The 17978-nt window shown below is 42.2% G+C and overlaps 1 protein-coding gene across 7 annotated transcripts in view; it reads left to right on the top strand.

Moving 5' to 3' along the window:
- The first annotated feature begins 3855 nt into the window (after window positions 1–3855).
- The window catches only part of PPFIBP1 (PPFIA binding protein 1), a 197129-nt gene continuing 183006 nt past the window's right edge, over window positions 3856–17978 (top strand). For 4 of the 7 annotated variants that reach the window (XM_065940004.1, XM_065940003.1, XM_065940001.1 and 1 more), the window contains exon 1: window positions 3856–4024. The gene's annotated coding sequence lies outside the window, so the exon portion shown is untranslated. Of the gene's footprint in view, window positions 4025–9550; window positions 9568–9797; window positions 9862–17978 lie in introns of those variants that run through there. The other 3 variants (XM_065939965.1, XM_065939981.1, XM_065939972.1) reach the window with 2 other exon arrangements.

Below are 17978 nucleotides of genomic sequence, written 5' to 3'. Positions count from 1 at the left end.
CATCAGGCAATGTCCTGATTCTTTGGGGATTCCCCAAGATACCCAGAGGCCAGTGACTTCAATCTATTTATTGAAGAGTTAGATCTCTTTGCCAAATGAAGCACTATAGTGAAGCCTAAATGAATGGATGGGATTCCCAGGTGGCGCTAGTGGTAAAGAACCTTCCTGCCAATGCAGGAGACATAAGAGATGCAGGTTCCACCCCTGGGTCAGGAAGATTCCCCGGAGGAGGGCATGGCAATCCACTCTAGTATTCTTGCCTGGAGAATCCTACCCCATGGACAGAGGAGCCTGGTGGGTTACAATCCATGTAGGGTCTCAAAGAGTCAGACAAGACCGAAGTGACTTTGCATACTTGCCAATGTGTTGATATAATAGATAAGAGCTGTAACTCTAATTAAGGGGGAGGGGAGGGAGAGATGGGGAGAAGGAGGCTGAAATCTCACCCATTGGGTTCCTTTCTCACCCACTCTGGAACCCCTGGTCGGAACACTACTGCTCCAGCCCTGGCCTGTTTGTTGTTTTCCTCTTGAGTCTTCTGTTTTCTGGACTCAGATGACAGCTGTTATCACTCCAGCTGCAGCGGGGATGGGAGGCAACTTCCTGTTATTCTATCCTGCCATCCCTGTGGGGGTGGGACAGTCCCTCCCCCATCTCCTCCTGCTGCTGGCTGTAGAATGTGAGCCAGGCGGGCTTCCTATGACTGGGCCTGGAAGAATGACTGGTAGCCATCCAGTCACTGTTAGAGCGCATCTGGGAGAGCAAGGCAGAGCAGGCTCCAGACAAGTGTGTCCCTGGCTGAGGGACAAGGAGGAATGGGTGGCTAAGAGGCAGGTTAAGTGGTTGGTGCAGAAAATGCCTGAGGCCTTGAAGGGTTGCTGCATGAATAATGGGAGAGTAAGAAGAGGGGGTTGTTGCCAAGGCATTAAGATTGAGAGAGGGAAATGGGGAGAGATAGTTAAGGTAGCTCAGCTGGTAGAGAATCCATCTGGAATGCAGGAGAGTCCTGTTTGATTCCTGAGTCGGGAAGATCCCCTGGAGAAGGGATAGGCTACCCACTCCAGTATTCTTGGGCTTCCCTGGTGGCTCAGACGGTAAAGAATTGCCCTGCAATGTGGGAGACCTAGGTATGATCCCTGGGTTGGGAAGATCCACTGGAGGAGGGCACAGCGACCCACTCCAGTATTCTTTCCTGAAGAATCCCCATGGACAGAGGAGCCTGGCAGGCTACTGTCCATAGAGTTGCAAAGAGTTGGACATAACTAAGTACAGCACAGTTACGTAGTTATGGTTTCTAGCAATGAGATTGTTTGGGGTTGGGTGCATTTAAGGAAGGGAGCAGGGTTAGAGGTGATCTGCTAATCCATTTTCCATCCTATATTTTTATTGAGTGTTTTTCTTGAATTGGGGGTAAGGAATACAGAGTATTAGGCATGAGCAGCCTCCTCAGAGTCTGGGAACATAGGAAATGAATATAACTGGACATAGATAACCATACGTTAACACATCTATACAATTTCAGTAAGGATTGTATTAACCTTTGATGTGAGTATTATTAGTTTCATTTTATGAAAGAGGTGATTAGGTTTCTGATGGATATTTTAATGACTTGGTCTTCCCAGGTGGCACTAGTGTTAAAGAACTCGCCTGCCTATGCAGGAGATGTGAAAGATGCAGTTTCTATTCCTGGGTCAGGAAGATCTCCTGGAGTAGGAAATGGCAACCCACTCCAATATTCTTGCCTGGAGAATCCCAAGGACAGAGGAGCCTGGAGAGCTACAGTCCATGGGGTTGCAAAGAGTTGGACATGACTGAAGCAACCTAGCCCAGCATAGCACAGTTCCACAGTAAGCGAGTGCAGAACTAGACAATGGACCCCCTTTTCTGTCTGCTGTAGGGCACAGCAAGAACAAGGACTTAAGGCTTTGAGAGAAGGGTAGGACTTAGCACACAGAAGGGGATCCAAAGGTTAAAAATTTCCACTTACAAAATAAGCCATAGGGATGTAATGTACAACATGGTAACTATAGTTAATAATACAGTACTACACCTTTGAAAGTTACTAAGAGAATATATCTTTAAAACTCTCAAAAACAAAACAAAACACCCCACAAAGCTCTCCCAGACAGAAGAGTGGTGATTTCAGGTAGGCCAGTAGGTGAGATGCAATCAGGAATCTGGGAGTAGACCAGTTTGGTGTGAAATGTTTCCCAGGAGTGAAGTGGGAGACAAGGTGGGAAAGATGCATAGAGCCCAGATCAGAGAGTTTTAAATGGCCAGCAAAGAATTGCATGGTAAGAGGGACCTGATTTAGAAGGGGAAGATACTGACAGCAAAATCAGTGTTTTAGCAAACTCATTTGGAAGTAATGCATAGGACTGAGAGCTGGGGGAAGATGGATTCAGTAGCTAGGATAATGTTGATGATACAGAAATTGGTCTGTGAGAGCAGTTGCTGGGGGCGGTGGATTTTTTTTTTTTTTTTTTTTTGGCATTATAATATGTGTGTAGATTGTGGGCAATCACTGCTCTAGAGAGAAGAAATAGCTTTGGAATCCAATAAACCTTGGTTTCAACTGCAGTTCTGGAGCAATTTACTTATGTAACCTTGCTGAGCCTTTCATTCCTTTATGTTGAAAAGGGGCTAATGACACTCACTTTACTGGATGGTTGTGGGAATTAATTCAGACACCCTGGTAGACTCTGCATCCCTTCTACAATCTGTGGCAGAATGGCCAAATAAACACATCCTCATCCGTCCAAAAACAAACAATAAAAATGAAGAGAAAGTCAGTAATCAATTCATTGTAATTCCAGAAGATGCCGGATAATCTATCTTTGTCTCATATAAAGAGGGCCACGTTTCACAATTCAGTCCTGCCTTGGGGCAGTTATTAGGCAAACTGAAAGACCCATTTCCTGAGAATCTCTCTGTTCTGTTAGCCAGGGGTATAGTCTGGTAGCTGCCAGGGCAAATGTTAGTTAATTCTTAATTGATAGCTCAGCCACTGCAATTGATTCCATTCAACAATAATTATTCTCATGTGGCTTGCTGAACTCAATTGTGAGATTTCCACCCCCTTTTCAGTTGTGTATAAAAACAGCAGTCCTGAGATCTTTAAAAAAAGGTAAACAGTAATTTTTCTTACTTCAGAGGTTCAATTTTATTTGCCTGGAAGCTCGCGTGCTGTGATTTTCGTCACTAAAAGCAAAAGCAAACCGCATGGTCGATAACGCCCCAGGGTTAACAATTTAGAGCTGGGTCGCAGATTCTGGGATTGTCCTCCCTATCTTCTCGAAGAGCTTTTGAAGTTCTAAATTTCCCGTTGTAAGGGAACGCCCAGCAACCCCAAGATAAAAGGGGAGCTGAGCGAGCTGGCGGTTTCCTTTATTTGTCTGACTTCAAGCTAGCCATTTTCTGCTGCACGCGCCGCCGGACTCGGACTTGCCCGTGACACACAGGCGACTGTTTTTCCTTCAAAGGAGGGCTTGGATAGGTTAGTTTCGTTTCTGACCTGGGGGATTGGGAAATGAGCCAAGAAAAGTTTAAATCACCACCCGCAAGGATCTTCCTCGTACCATGATTCTCCTTCCCTTACAGATAGCAGGAAAGGCAGCATTTTTTTCCATCAACACCCACTTCCAGCCCAGCGCCGGGCTCAGAGAGGAATGTGTAAAATTAGAGGGCTCCTCTGAGTGACAGTCCGCGGGCCCAATCAGCGCGCACCGCGGCGCGCCGACACCCCTCCCGCGCGCTCTCTTTGGCTCATTCCCGCGGGGAGGGCGGTGGGAGGGCGCGAGGGAGGGGAGGTACCTGGGACTGGGAGTGATGTCAGCTCCCAGCTCGGTGCCTGCCCGGATTCCTGACATGGTGTAGGGCCGAGAGGGTGGGGAAGGCGGGAGCGGGGCGAGAGAGGACTCGGGGCAGCCAGCCTGCGGCGGGGCCGGAGCGCCGGCGCTTTGAACTCCGGGCGAAGGTGAAGCACAACTTTTGCAACTCGTGCTGGCGGCTCTCCTCCCCCCAGGTAAGGGCGTTGGGCTCCTCTCGGGGACCCGAGGGTAGTGGCATCGTTGTGTGGTTGCAGCTGCTCCTCCTTTTCCCCGCTCGATTTCCTTTTCCAGCTCACTCCAGTTTCCCAGTGGGAGCGGGCACTTTTTGGTGGGTGGGGTAGAGCTTAACTCCTGGGGCTCCCAACTAGCTTTTAGGTGAAAAATACCTCCAGGATTGGACGTGTGAGATCTTGTCTGTGTCCTTAAACACCGCCCCCTCCCCAGACTCCTAATAATACTTGAGAACCCCAGTCAGAGAAGTGTGGTGTGTGTGTGTGTGTGTGTGTGTGTGTGTGTGTGTGTGTGTGTGTGTGTGTGTGTGTGTGTGTGTGTGTGTGTGTGTGTGTGTGTGGTGTGTAGGGGGGTGTTATTTTAAAATGTCACAAAAAGTTTATGAAATAGCTAGTTATGAAATAGACTCAAAAATTATAATGAGAGAGAACAAAAGTTTTTGTGTTTTATTGGCTCCCCTCTGGTCTATTACTTGTTGATTTAAATGAAAGTCTGTCATTGATATTCATATTTTTTTATATCATAATATAAGAGATCCTTTTCTATAGTTCCGTCAGAACGTGAGAAATTCACTTGGAGTGTATTAATTATGAGCTTGTGGGAAAACCGGTCTCTTGGGGGCATGCTTCAACGCCGGTTCTTTTTCTCTGACATCTTAACGGAGGATCCCTTTGGTTGCCAACGTGTGATCTGGAAAGGTTAGATAGGCTGTTGAGAACCTTCATAACTGTTTTCTGTGGCTGTTTGAGAGAAGAATGAGGGCTGGTAGTTGTTTTCATGGATCCTTTTTAGAGAAGGGAGTTTTAACAGGGAAATGTGGCTGAAGGCGTGGCAAACAAACTCTTAATTATAGGAACATGAATTTTTCAACATGTGGGGCCAAAACAAATCCTTCCTTTCAATAAAAATTGCAGGGAGCAATAGAAGAAGAACTTGATCTCGTGTCCCAGATCGGTATTTAGGGAAAGGAACTCCCTGTTGGGAGCAAAAGGATATTTAGATAAGTAGAAGTATAGAATTCTGTTTTTCTGTTTATTTCCGGTTTCAAACCCTTTAGCTTTTTCTTGCTTGGTGATTTTGTGTGCCCAGGTCACTAACTGGGTATGGTTGACTTTCTGGGGAAAAAATTGACCCCATATGCTGATTGAGACCCCTCACTTAACCAGTGCTGAAGGCTCTTTCTTTTGGGGAAGCAAAGAAAGTATTTAGGCTGGGACTCCTAAGTCAAGTTTCCCTTTTCTTTCACTGGAGTGCCTCAGCAGTGAGAATCCTTCTGTTGCCAGGTTGGGAGGAAACGGGCGTGGACTTCTTTGTGAATCAAAAGCTGCATCCCAGGTGCCTGTACGTCAGGGCATTTCCGGGAGAGGAGGAAAGAAAGAAGCCACAATATTACATCTAATAAACCCAGGTTGGGAAGTGTGGAGACACGGGACTTTGTTGATGGGGTCCTCCGTCTTTCTAGCCAGATACCAGTTAGGTTGCAGGGCAAAAAAGAGGTGTTTTGTTTTGCTGTTGTTTATAAAACACCTAAGGGCTTCCCTGGTGGTTCAGTGGTAAAGAATCCACCTGCAGTGCAGGAACCACCAGAGACATGAGTTCAGTCCCTGGGTGGGGAAGATCCCCTTGAGGAGGAAATGGCAAACTGATCCAGTATTCTTGCCTGGGAAGTCCCATGGACAGAGGAGCCTGGCAGGTTACTGTCCAAAGGGTTGCAAAAGAGTTGGACACGACTGAAGTGATTGAGCACACATCCATGCACGCATGCATAAGACACCTGGATCTGTATTGTTCTTTAAATTTTTAATTAGCACAGGATGGATTAAGAGTAGATTTTTTGCAAAGACGAGGTGTGCTTCACTGAAAAAGCCTGTATATTTTAATTTTGGTGTGTGTTTTGGATTGAGAAACAGAAATTGCCTAATGTCACTGAAATAATGGTGACTGAATCTTTGCTATTTATGTTCTGTGAAAGTGAAAAGAGTTATTTGTTCAGTCCAATCTGACTCTTTGTGACCCTGTGGATTGTAGCCTGCCAGACTCCTCAGTCCATGGGATTCTCCAGGCAAGAATACTGGAGTGGGTAGCCATTCCCTTCTCCAAGGGATCTTCCTGACCCAGGGATCAAACCCAGGTCTCCTGCATTACAGACAGATTCTTTACCATCTGAGCAGAAGTACATAAAACACACTGTATTTTCCAATGCACTTTTTCAGCAGGAAGGTCCAGGAGGTGAGGTGGAATTCCTGTGGGCTGGTGAGAGCTCTCTGAAGGCTTGACTGTTGGAGTATTCAGACTGTTGTTTGTAAAACCCAAAGAAAGCTGCAAAAACCAGTCAAGTAGTATCTTTAGGATGTTATCTTGTTCTCCAAATTCAGATTTACAATTCTTTCCAAGAAATGAGTCCTTGCTTAAGGACTTGAATATAACAAAGCTTTAAATTGCATTCACAGTTTGAGTAGCAACCTTTAAGTTTACATACTTATTTTTAACCAACATTTCTCTTTCTCCATCTGTGTGTAGGAGGCAGATGTGATATACTAAAACACAATATGTTCAAAGGACAAAACTTGAAAGATGTTTGAGTTATTGAGAAAGGTAGGATCAGGATTTGGTTAAATTCTTTGACCAGCAACTATCATAGTTACTATAGCTCCTTTAAAAAATGGGATAATCTGGCCTTTGTGGACAGATGTTGACTTGAAATTCGGGGCACACTGTTGTTACATATCAAGAGTGCCTAATTTCAAGGGCATTCTAGTTGTTTTTTGGAAACAAGTTCAGTGAGAGAGAGTTCATTAACTGTTTAGGTAGTCTTTCTGTCACTCACTGTGCTTGCAGGAGATAAATCAGAACAAGGTCATTTCCACCCCCTCAGTTACTGACTAGCTGACTTCTTTTTAAAACCTTTCATATTCATGAACTATTTGTACTTTTGTAGCTAATTTAGATTATGTTGGTAATTTGTCACATTAAAAGTAACTTTTTGAGGTTCTCATCTCCCATTTTTAAAAATACCTATAGCCTCAAAAGCACATCTTTCAAACTATTAACTAAATGACCTAATTCATCACTCTTGTCTTTTCAGAGATATTATTACGTGTTTCTAATCTGATTTGAATTACCTTTTCAAAACAGTGAATGAATGAGTGAGGGAATGTATGAATATCCATTCACATTTGGGTCTGTGTCTTGATTCTTTACTAAAGAAATGTTCCTTCAAGGTGCACACGTAGGCGAGAGATAGTGTTAGGCTGGCCAAAAAGTTTGAGTTTTTCTGTAACATGGAAAAAACCTAAACAAACTGTTTGGCCAACCCAATACATAATTATGACTTTTTTTTAATTCCCAAAGATTTCCTTAGAAAGTCATATTATTAGTTTTGAAAGTAAGAAAAAAAAAATCCCAGTTGAGCATCCGATTGTGCAATCTTTCAGGAAACCATGATTTTACTGTTGTTTTTTAACTATGATGGAACAGATGGGTTTAAGTATGAGATCCAAAGCTTTTAAAGTTACTGACACTGGCTGTTGTTTTAGGACAAAGGAAACAAAGTGTCTGTCCTCTGGCCAGCATTTCCCTTCAACTAGAAGTTGATAATTTCACAATTAAATCAGTCATCAAACTGCCCCCATGTTGACACTATACAATAACTACTCTGGGCTTATGTAGTTCCTTGAATCTGTAGTGTATTATGTCATCAGTTTCTCAAATGCATCTCCGTGCATGTCAGAATGATTTTCTTAGCCAAAAACCTACAACTTTTGTCACATATATCACCACCATAAAGACTGGTGCTTCATTAAATGGAGCTAATGGATTAAAAAAACAAAGCTGAACTAACCTACCCTAGAAAATAAAAAGACTCTTCTATTTCTTTTACACTCTTTATTTAAACAGTAATTATTGATGCCGGTTTGGCATTGGTTGATGTTTCAAAAAGCCAAGTGGTGAGGGTTTCTTTTACATCAATACTTGGTCCCATGTTTAAGGATCTAAGACACCAAACAACTGGATTTTAGATGAAAAAGTGGGCCCTTGCAGGAGTTTTAAGTTTATGCACTCATTAGGCAGCTTTTGAAGAAGAGGAGGGTTTGAGTGAAACCTCTACCACTTCTCTCTGGAGAGCTTCTGTTTCTGAAATGTGGGTTTGGGCTCTGAGGGATCCAGGTGGGTATGTTGTCTTAGTTTGTGACGGAACTTTGGTTGCATGTCTCCCTGGAACTTGGTGTGACTCACAGTTTGACTGGCCCACATTCACGTCCTTGTTTTTGTTGGCAAACGTAATGAGTTCAGAATAGAAACATCAGGTGGTGGTGCACCTAAAAATGCCCTTGACTGAAGGAATTGTGCAAACTCAGATTGCACTGAATATCAGTCATTCTGGTAAAGACTCGTTTCACTGATACGGTCCATGAAGGAAGAAGGTCAAATACCATAACTTTGGGGGCTGGCTGTAGATTTTGTGGACATCCTTTGAACTCCAGAGTAAGGTCTTTTTACCTCTCCTTTCACTTACAGAAATTAAGCATTTGACAGAAAAACAAATGCAAGTTCGAGAGCCAATATGCTGATTCCTAGTGTTGCGTGTGGGGTAGGAAAGGAAAACTTAATTTTACCTGATGAGAGAGAGACTAAAGATGCTGTTTTCAGTGACTAATCCATTCATAAGTAAGTGGCCAAATTCTTTAGGCACACAGGTAGTTCTTGGGAAGAAGTAGGTAGGCCCATGGGGAACTCTTTTACTGCTTCCTTTGCATGCATGTTACTCTGAACCGTATTATTGAATATGGTTTCAGGTCATCTTGTATTTCCTGTGAGCCTAGGATATAGCTCACAGAAGTCCTTTTGCTGGCTTTCTGTCACTCTTCTCTCCATATATATCTTTTCACAAATATGATCTTCTCATCACAGAATTGTATGAGGTTTTTATGAGAAAAGCTTGAACTTTGAAAGAAAATGTAAACAGGCTAAAACTCTTTGACCTACTTTCTTAATACAATAGCTTGAGAGTGTGGCAGTGGTTGCATAAATAATATCCCTGGAACCATTATCTTTTTGTAAAGATAATGCTTCTCCTACCAACACATGGTCGGGGATTTTATTTTGCTTGAACTGAAATTTGAGCACCCTCTACTTTTTCTTATGAATGATGGAAGAGTCAGAGGAGCCTGTAAGTTTTCATCTAAAGTAACTCTGGACAGCGAGTGAGTGGGAGGAAGGGAAACAGGGACGGCTTACAGGAAATACTGATTGAACTTATGTGTCCGCCAGGACAGTTTGTGTGAAGTTACCTGGGTTTCAGTGTTTTTCCTCTGGATCAGCTGCTTGGATGCGTCTGTAAAACTTTCACATTCTTCCGACCTCCACCCCCATCAGCGGGTGACTGCCCAACCAAGAGGGCTTTTAAACATAGACTTGAAGTTCTTTTATTGCTTTCTTCTCAAGGTACCTTGATTCTCTAGGATGACTTGCACTCTACATTACCCTGTGGAGCAGACACAGCTAGGTGAGCAATCGTTTCCATCCTTCCCACTTTTTACTGGTGGTCAGTTAAAAAAAAACAAAAAAAAACAACCCATACAGCAAATTCTTGATTTCCCAGAATCCCTTGCAGCTGGGCGGTGCCTAAATGACATCGTTCTGGCCAATAAGATGCAGGTAGCTGGGAGGGGCTCTCCCACAGACTCTCTTGCCTGTTGGGCTGTTCCTCTTCGTGCTTCTCGTTCTTTCTTCCAGGATAATGGATGCTGTTTTCTAAACGCAGAAGCCGTCTTGTGACCAAATTCAAGAAGCTTGAGGGGTAAGTGGGCTGGGAAGCTGATGGCCTTCTGGAACACTGTACCAGACTTGGTCTGCCCACCTTTTGATTTATTTTGAGAAAAATAAATCTCCATTTGATCTACCACAGAAGTTGGGTCTGTTACTTGAAGCCAGATGGGATCCTGACTGAGTTTAAATTTTAAAGAAGTCATAGTTCTTTTCTCTCAGAATTAAAAAGCACCATCCTGGATGATAAAAAAAAAAAAAAAAAGGGTCGGACTTTGGAACGCTGCATACCCTCAATTTGAATCTTGGCTTTGCTATTCATTACAGACTAATCTTGACAAGAAATTTAACGGTTTTGGGTCTCTATTTTCCTGTCTGTAAATGGTGGTACTGGTGTTTGTCTTATGGAATTTTTGTCAGTATTAGAAAATGTTAATAGAAATAATAATGACACATTTGGTACATAGACTTTTAATAAATGATGGCAGCTATTACTAAAGAATACCATAGTGAGGAGTCTGAAGAAGGGGAGTTAAGTAATTTAACTCTAGTAGGTTCTCAGTAAACATAGATTGAATAACTGAATGGTGGGTTAGCTTTATGGCTGCAGCCACTTGCCTCCATCTACTTAACCATTCATCCAAGGCCTATCTATTTATCTTCAGCCCCATCTGCCTACACTGGATACTGGGAACTCTTCTGTTCTCCAAACTTTGGTTGAAACAGCAAAAGATGTTCTTATGACAGTTTTATTACATATAAACAAAGAGATGAAGCAGATGTGCTCCAGAGTCAGACAAATGTAAATTAGACTCTTCTGTCCTTAACTATATGATTTTTGTCTTTTGTGAAATGGCAATAATTGGGTGGGTTATGAGAATTACATATGATAATATATGTGAAGCATTAACAGTGGTTTTCCTGGCATACAGTGAACACTGGATTAATGACAGATATTGTTACTATTTTGTTAAACAGTTCTTGGCCTTGGTACAAGGTCCTCTTGGAGATATAAGGGCAAATAAAACACGGTCTTTACCCTTAAGGATATTCATATAGAGAGGATAGGGGAAGAAATGGAATGATCTTCCTTACACATAACCATAATGAAAAACAGATTTAGAAAGCTACTTAGTTGTGAGAAAGTTGGGGGAAAATATACGGATTTAATGTTTATGATATGTATTTTAAGGAAAAAAGTCACCAAGCATGCATATAAAAGTTACATTTGTGAGTGCAGGAAAAAGTTGCTAAATGGAGTGATTTATAGGGGATAGGATGAAGATGATGGGAAAGATGAGGGGCCTTTAATTTTTTTATGTCTATTTTACAGCCTCATGCTTTACTCTTGAAATATAAAGAGGATTAAAGTGTAAAGAATCAGTTTGTGGGGCTTCTTGGAGGTAGTTGGTAGAAGATGGTGCTATGAAATAGTGAAGGATTGGGTTTAGAGGGGTCCTACTAGAGAAGGTGGGATTTGAATGGGATGAGTGAGAAATGTTGAGGAGACACTGGGGGAGCACGAAAATCCTTGGGTTTGAAACAAAACGTAGAATATAGTTTTAGAGAAAGATAGGAAGATCAGTATTGTTAATAGAGGTAAGATATTCTAAAGCCAGATCTTAGAGGGATTTAAAAAGAGTGACAAGACTATGCTTTAAAATGAGTTGTGTTTTTTTTTTTGTAAGGTAGGGAGGGATCTTAGAACTATTATTATTTTATAAAAATGACTCTTGAAATAATATGTTGAATGTTAGGAGGTGTATATGAGGCGAATGGAGTGAGGACAGATAGAACAACTTTAATCAAGAAAGGCACACAGCAAAAGCTGAATTTAAATAGGAAATATGATGAATTAAGATTTAAGCAAATGAAAAAGAAGATTTAAACATCTAGAGTTTGCAATTCATCGTGACCCATGATAATTTACCTTCGTTTTCTCATTGTCTAAATGGGTTAAATCATAGAACCTGTGTTATTAGGTTTTTAGGAGAATAACAGCAACAGTAATAATAGCTAATGCTTAGTTGGTGTGTACCAAGCACTGTTCTATATGTCTGACATATTTCAACTCAGATTTAATCCCTACATCATCCCTTAGAAAAGGTACTGTTCTTATCCTTACAGAGGAGAACTCTGAGGCACAGAGAGGCTAAGTGAATTTCCTAAGGTCACACAGATTGTGTGTTGGACAGGGATTTAAATGCAGGTAGATACAGTCTCCAGGGTCAGTAACCTCAACCACTTCATATTACTGCCTCTGGCTTAGTTCTGTACTTGACATCTTAAAAGCTGCGAAGAATTGTTAGTTCTTCACGCTATTCACATCATGATGTTGAGCATGAATTTAGACATTTAGGTTTGGAGTATAGGCAAAACCCTCGAGTGATAGACCGTCTCTGTAGGGTTGCTACCTAAAGAGCAAGAGTAGGTGAGCTTGCTGAAGAAGAGGATGTAGAATAAAAAGAGAAGAAAGAACACAACACACAGGGAACTGTTGACATGCAGACATGGTCAGGCCAAAGAAAAGAAGTTATTAAAGGTGATAGAGCAAGAATAACCAGGGAGGTTGGAAGGGAAGAGGTTGCTGATGGCAAGGGATTGAAGCATGCCCAATGCAAGTGGACCATCCCCACCATTCAATGCTGCAGACCTCTTACAGGACGAGTCTGAGAAATGGCCCCCAGTCCAGCTGCCGTGTCATCTGTGGGCTAGGAGAGCAGTTTCAGCACAGTAGCCATGGAATCCAGAGTGCAGAAGATTGAGGAAGACATGGGAGGTGATGAACCTGAGGCTGTCCTGTTAGCCCAGCCTTTCAAGGAATTGAACGGGGAGAGACGTGCTCTGACAGTGTGAGTTTGATGCTGGTCCAGGCAGAGAGGGTAATATGAAAGCAACATACAAGAAGGGGGAAGGAAGCGGATAGATTGAAATTAGGTGGAGAATGCGGGTTAGCTTTGAAATGCGAGTTAGCTTTGAAATCCGTAAGGATACTTCTTCAGATAGAATGAAAGAAAGGATGCAAGAGGAAAGAAATGTGATTGGAAGAGATAAGAGCTGAGTGAGTTCACCCCAGGCAGTCTGCTTTTTTTTTTTTTTCCAGTCTAATAGGAGGCGGTGAGAGGAAATTCATAGACAAGTAACTCAGGCTCCCCAGAGCTCTCGGGATTATTGAGACAGAGGAAACATTTGAAAGAATGACAGAAGTCTCTCATCTAAACAATGCAAGCTGACACATTTGCCAGGATGTATCTCCAGGCAAGAAATTTATTGAAGTGGAAAATAGTGGTACAAAAAAAGAAGAGGGGAATGAAATGAGACAAAGGGATACCTGACTGTATGTGAAGGAGGAATTTTTAGACACCAGACTGAATGGTTCGCAGAACAACTTCCCAGGGGAAATCCGAGAGCTCTGAGTGATGGGAAAGCAGCCTGGATCTGGGACCACAGGCTGGGTTTGGTTAACACTGAACCACAGAGCACCAGGGAGTAGTCTGAAAGAGGGAGGTGTCCAGCAGAGAGACCTCCGCATCACTACATGCTCCGGTTTAACTGGCTCTGTGCATCTTTGATAGAGGGAGATAGGGATCTGCCCAGCCCGCCCAGCCCGGGACCCTTCCCCAGAGTGTTGAAGTTAGGGATTACATAGGGAAGATGAGGATGCCAATGTTGATTGCCTTTAGAACGTAACTAAAGTCTAAACCAAACTCAAGAGGTCACGAGAGGAACTCAGAAAGATCTTTGGCTGAAAGACATTGGGTTGCAGTGTTTCAGCAGATTTGTTGTTGCAGTGATGTGAGTTGTATGAGAAAAGGACTGAAGCAATCTAATAATTAAAGAGAGTGTAGGACTAAAACTCAGAACCACTCCCGTCAGCCCATAGGTGGGTCCTTTGGGGGTTGCTTTGACTGACGTCAGTATAAATGTATCCAGGTGTGGGCAGCATATTTAGATCTGGGCATAATGTTCTTGAGTTCAGTGATTCTCAGTGGGGCCAGCTACATGCTTTGTGGAGCCCAGTGTGTGATGAAAATGTGTGACCCTCTTGTTCAAAACGCAGGAAAAAGTACTGTGAAAGGTACTAACAGGAAAAGCTTTTCTTTTTCTTCCATAGTCTCTCTTTACTTGTCATGGTGTTTATTTGCTTTAGTGTTATTCTGAGTGAAGTGAAAATAAAGATCATAAGCATGAATTTTATTGTTCATCTTTCAATATAAGAGCATTTAACAAATATGCAGAATTACTGAAATCACGTTTCATAATGTTTCATGGTTTGTATATGCATTTATATGTTCTTTTTATCAGAACAGAGGAAACCTTGCACAAAACTGGCTCCTGTTATTTCACATCTCAATTTGCACAGTCTGTTAGTCTTATGGAAGGAAAGACTGAAAGGAAAAATAACCATGGAGTTGCTCTGTCTTTCCTTCTTCTGTGCCATCATTGTCAGCTCAAGTGGTTGGTTAATACAGGGGAGTGACAGGAGTAAGAGAAGATATGAAAAGAGTGTTTGGTTGTTTGTGTTTCCTAGAAACACACTGCCTTGTTTCTGCATGTACAGCGGATTCTGGATGGAAAGGAAAGCATGGCCTCTTGTGGCTGTCAGCACTTACCCACCTGCTCACTTAGTTGTTTGTAGCACATTTACCTTGAACTGGCTTTTGAATCCTGCTGAACTCTATGCATTGTGAGCCTGCCAAAGTTCTGTGCTTATGGGGCATTGCAGACACTGTGTGTGAATAGGGTGGCAAGGAATGGTGGCCACTCTTATTAAACAGATCTCCTCTGCTCACATGCATGCTCCATTGTGGCATCTGACCTTGTTTATAGAACACAAGTTCAAAGTTTAAATTATGAGAGATTTTGACCTCATTTAAGAAAAAAAAATTCAAAGTTTAAATTATGAGGAATCTTGATGACAGCAGAGTGTTAAACCAGATGTGGGGTCTTTCTGAGCATGGGGTTCTGTATGTGACTACAGATTACAAGTTTGTGAAGATTGCCCTGGTTCTGGGAAGTTAAACAACTCACTTTTAAGCTCAAGGTACCCGCTGATCTTGAAGTCTCAGCTTCATTATCAAAGTTTACAATGGGTCGGGTTTGTGTGGAGTGTCCTAGAGACCCTTCGCCTGGCCGTCAGCCCTGTCACTTTTGCCTTTCAAGTGTTTTCTGAGTGAATCTTCCTTCTACCAGTGCCTTGGTTTACACCCTCATCATCTCTGATGCAGACCGTGCAGTTAATCTCTTGCCTATATTCAGCACCCTGTGGTTAGACACATCTTCCAAATAAACCTTTGGTACAAGGCCTGCCTAGTCCTTTCTCTGACCTCCTGCGGGCTCAGCCTTACAGCAGAATTCTCAGACTCGTGGGCCTGGGATGGAGACTGCCTGCAGTCAGGTATGGTTTGAACTACATAGTATTTTAAGAAATTTGTACCAGTACTTAATTGTTTTGGTGACTTCACCAGTGGAAATTTACATTTAACAAAGAGAAGATCTGGCTGCTCTGGGCTCTTGTTTTTGAACAGGAAGACCATCTGTGGACTTGAGGAAGATTGACTTTTTAAAAAAATATTTATTTGGCTTCATTGGGTCTCAGTTGCAGCACATGGGACCTTCATTGTAGCTCATGGATTCTCTAGTTGTGGTGTGTGGGCCCCAGAAGGTGCAGGCCCTGTAGTTATGCAGCACAGGCTTAGTTATCCCATGAGGTATAGGGATCTTAGTATCACAGTCAAGGACTGAACTCACATCCCTGCATTGCGAGGAGGACTCTTAACCACTGGGCCACCAGGGAAGTCCCAAGATTGACTCTTTATTCTGGCAAAGCCTTCACTTTCGTGGATCTAGAGCATGCATTTGCCTGTTGTTCTCAAGGAATGCTGTAAAGGAATTAGAATGCTGATTTTTTAACTTGAGAAATTAAGTTCTCCAGCCTCATAATGTAAGTTGGATGTATGCTTTGTAGCAGGCCTTGTTTTCTTTTTTGTTTTGTTTTGTATTTTAGCTATTGATTGCTTTTTAGGAGAAATACTTCCTCGGTCTCACCTGCTCAGTGTCACCACTGTATCACTGAGGTCACTTGTGACCTCATCTGATCTTGATTCTTTCTCTAAGCTGCTCTCCTGTGCTCACACCCAGGCTCTGCCCCCCTGGGATACTTTAAGTCTTCTCAGATCTACTTTTCCTATTGTTTGTCCCTGCTTAAACCCTTGTCTTTCCTCTAGGCCCCCTTAGTGCAGTTCATCAGGAGACCCTTGCTGAGAGCCTCAGTCTGAGCTCAGCCTACACACTCTTGCTGGAGGCAGGTAATAAAATCTTCAGAATTTTAAATGCTAAAGGTAATGGCAACCCACTCCAGTATTTTTGCCTGGAGAAACCCATGGACAGAGGAGCTGGTGGGCTACAGTCCATAGGGTTACAAAGAGTCAGACACAACTGAAGTGACTTAGCACTAAGTGGACAGTGAGTTCAAGTTGTCTGTGAAGGTTCCTACCAGCCCAGTGATTTTGAGAAGCCAGAATTCTTCCAGTGCTTGTGCCTATATGTTACTATGCGTTTGGTTATCTAGATGTTTTTTGAACTTGTGCTTTGTGATAGGAACTTGGCTTATGTCATCTCACTTTTATAAGGGTGGCACTACCATTATCTTCCTCTTACTGATGAAGAAACAGTTTCCTCCAAAACTGGTGCTCCAAATGGCTGATCTCTAGTTATAGCTTATTTCTTCAAATAGATTATATACTTGTTGAAGGCCCTGACTGCCTTTGTTGCCAGGCCCTACTACCCAATCAGGAATCAGTAAATGTTTTAGTGATGAGAATAATGATTTTTTTGGCCAGTGTGCATTGAGGCCTAGACAAGCCTCCATGGGGATGCAGAGGAGACCTGAGTAGTATCTTACACTCTAAGATAGACCACCTACTGTGCACAAAGACAGGATAGGGTTTTGATCTTGGGCTGTAGATTTAGATGGACCTATGGCTGTGTCTCAGTTTCTTCATTTGTAAAATGGGGTCAATAATAGTATTTTGTAGCTGTGGTTTTAAACTGGGGTGATTTGGGCCTGTAGGAGTCATTTGGCAATGTCAGAAAACACTTTTTGTGTTACAGCTGGGGCTGGAGGCAAGATTGGCTTTTAGTAAGTAAAATCCAGAGATGATGCTAAACATCCCTGCAATGCATGGGTGCTCCCCACCTCCCCCATCAGTAACAAAGAAATACCTGGCCCCAAACGTCAGCAGGGCCGAGGATGAGAGACCCTTCCTTGTAGGTTCTTGAAAATGAAACAAGGTAATGAGTGCGATGAGTTTGGCATAGTTCACTGTCACTCTAAGAAAACCATCTCAAAGACTGAGAAACCAGCCTTTGCGGGTGGGAAGCAAACCCTAAAAAGCCTCACTTCAGAACATCTGTTATTCTAGCCTTATGCTAAGGGTTTCACGCTTTCCTGTTCAGAAGTGACAGACTCACTGGAGATTGTGTGTCACACTGTGTACTAACATGAGCTGGCATGGATTTATCAAAGCTGTAAAAACAATTATTAATTTTTAGGGTGTTCCTGGTAAACTTCCTGCTTGCTTAACTACAGATAATTTTGGTGTGAGTTTAAATCCTCTGTTGGAAAATGTTTTGATTAGTGAATTTCCAAACTATGTTTTGATAAGTAGGACATGAAAAGTTTTTGCTTTCACATCAACAAGTCTATTGTTTTCATAATCCTAAGTTTAAAACGAAGCCGCTTTCTCCCTGTTTACTGCCTTACCTGCTTGCTACAGTTTTGGCACTTGTAGGAATGGCTTGAAGAACTGTTGGATTTCTGTGTATTGTTTTTTTTTTTTTAATTTGAAGTTGAGACTGTTTTTTTTTGTAGTCATAAAAATAATATATGCACCTTCTAGAAGATTTGAATAATATGGAAAAAAACATAAAGAAGATACAGTTTAAAAAAAAATAGTCCTCAGTATTCTGCCACACAAAAATACAACTACTGTTGTTGTGTTTCCTTCCTTTTTTTACAATCGTATATATCTTTTCATATTTGAAGTATTCTGAATGTGTATTTTTATGTCCTATATTTACTTACATTGTTTTATTTATTTATTTAATTTTATTTAAAATTTTTTCCCATTGTACTGCTCAGCTTATGGA

This window comes from Muntiacus reevesi, chromosome 1, assembly GCF_963930625.1.
Source record: "Muntiacus reevesi chromosome 1, mMunRee1.1, whole genome shotgun sequence".
NCBI classification, from domain to species: Eukaryota; Metazoa; Chordata; class Mammalia; order Artiodactyla; family Cervidae; genus Muntiacus; species Muntiacus reevesi.
This window is presented reverse-complemented; position numbering and strand designations above follow the sequence as displayed.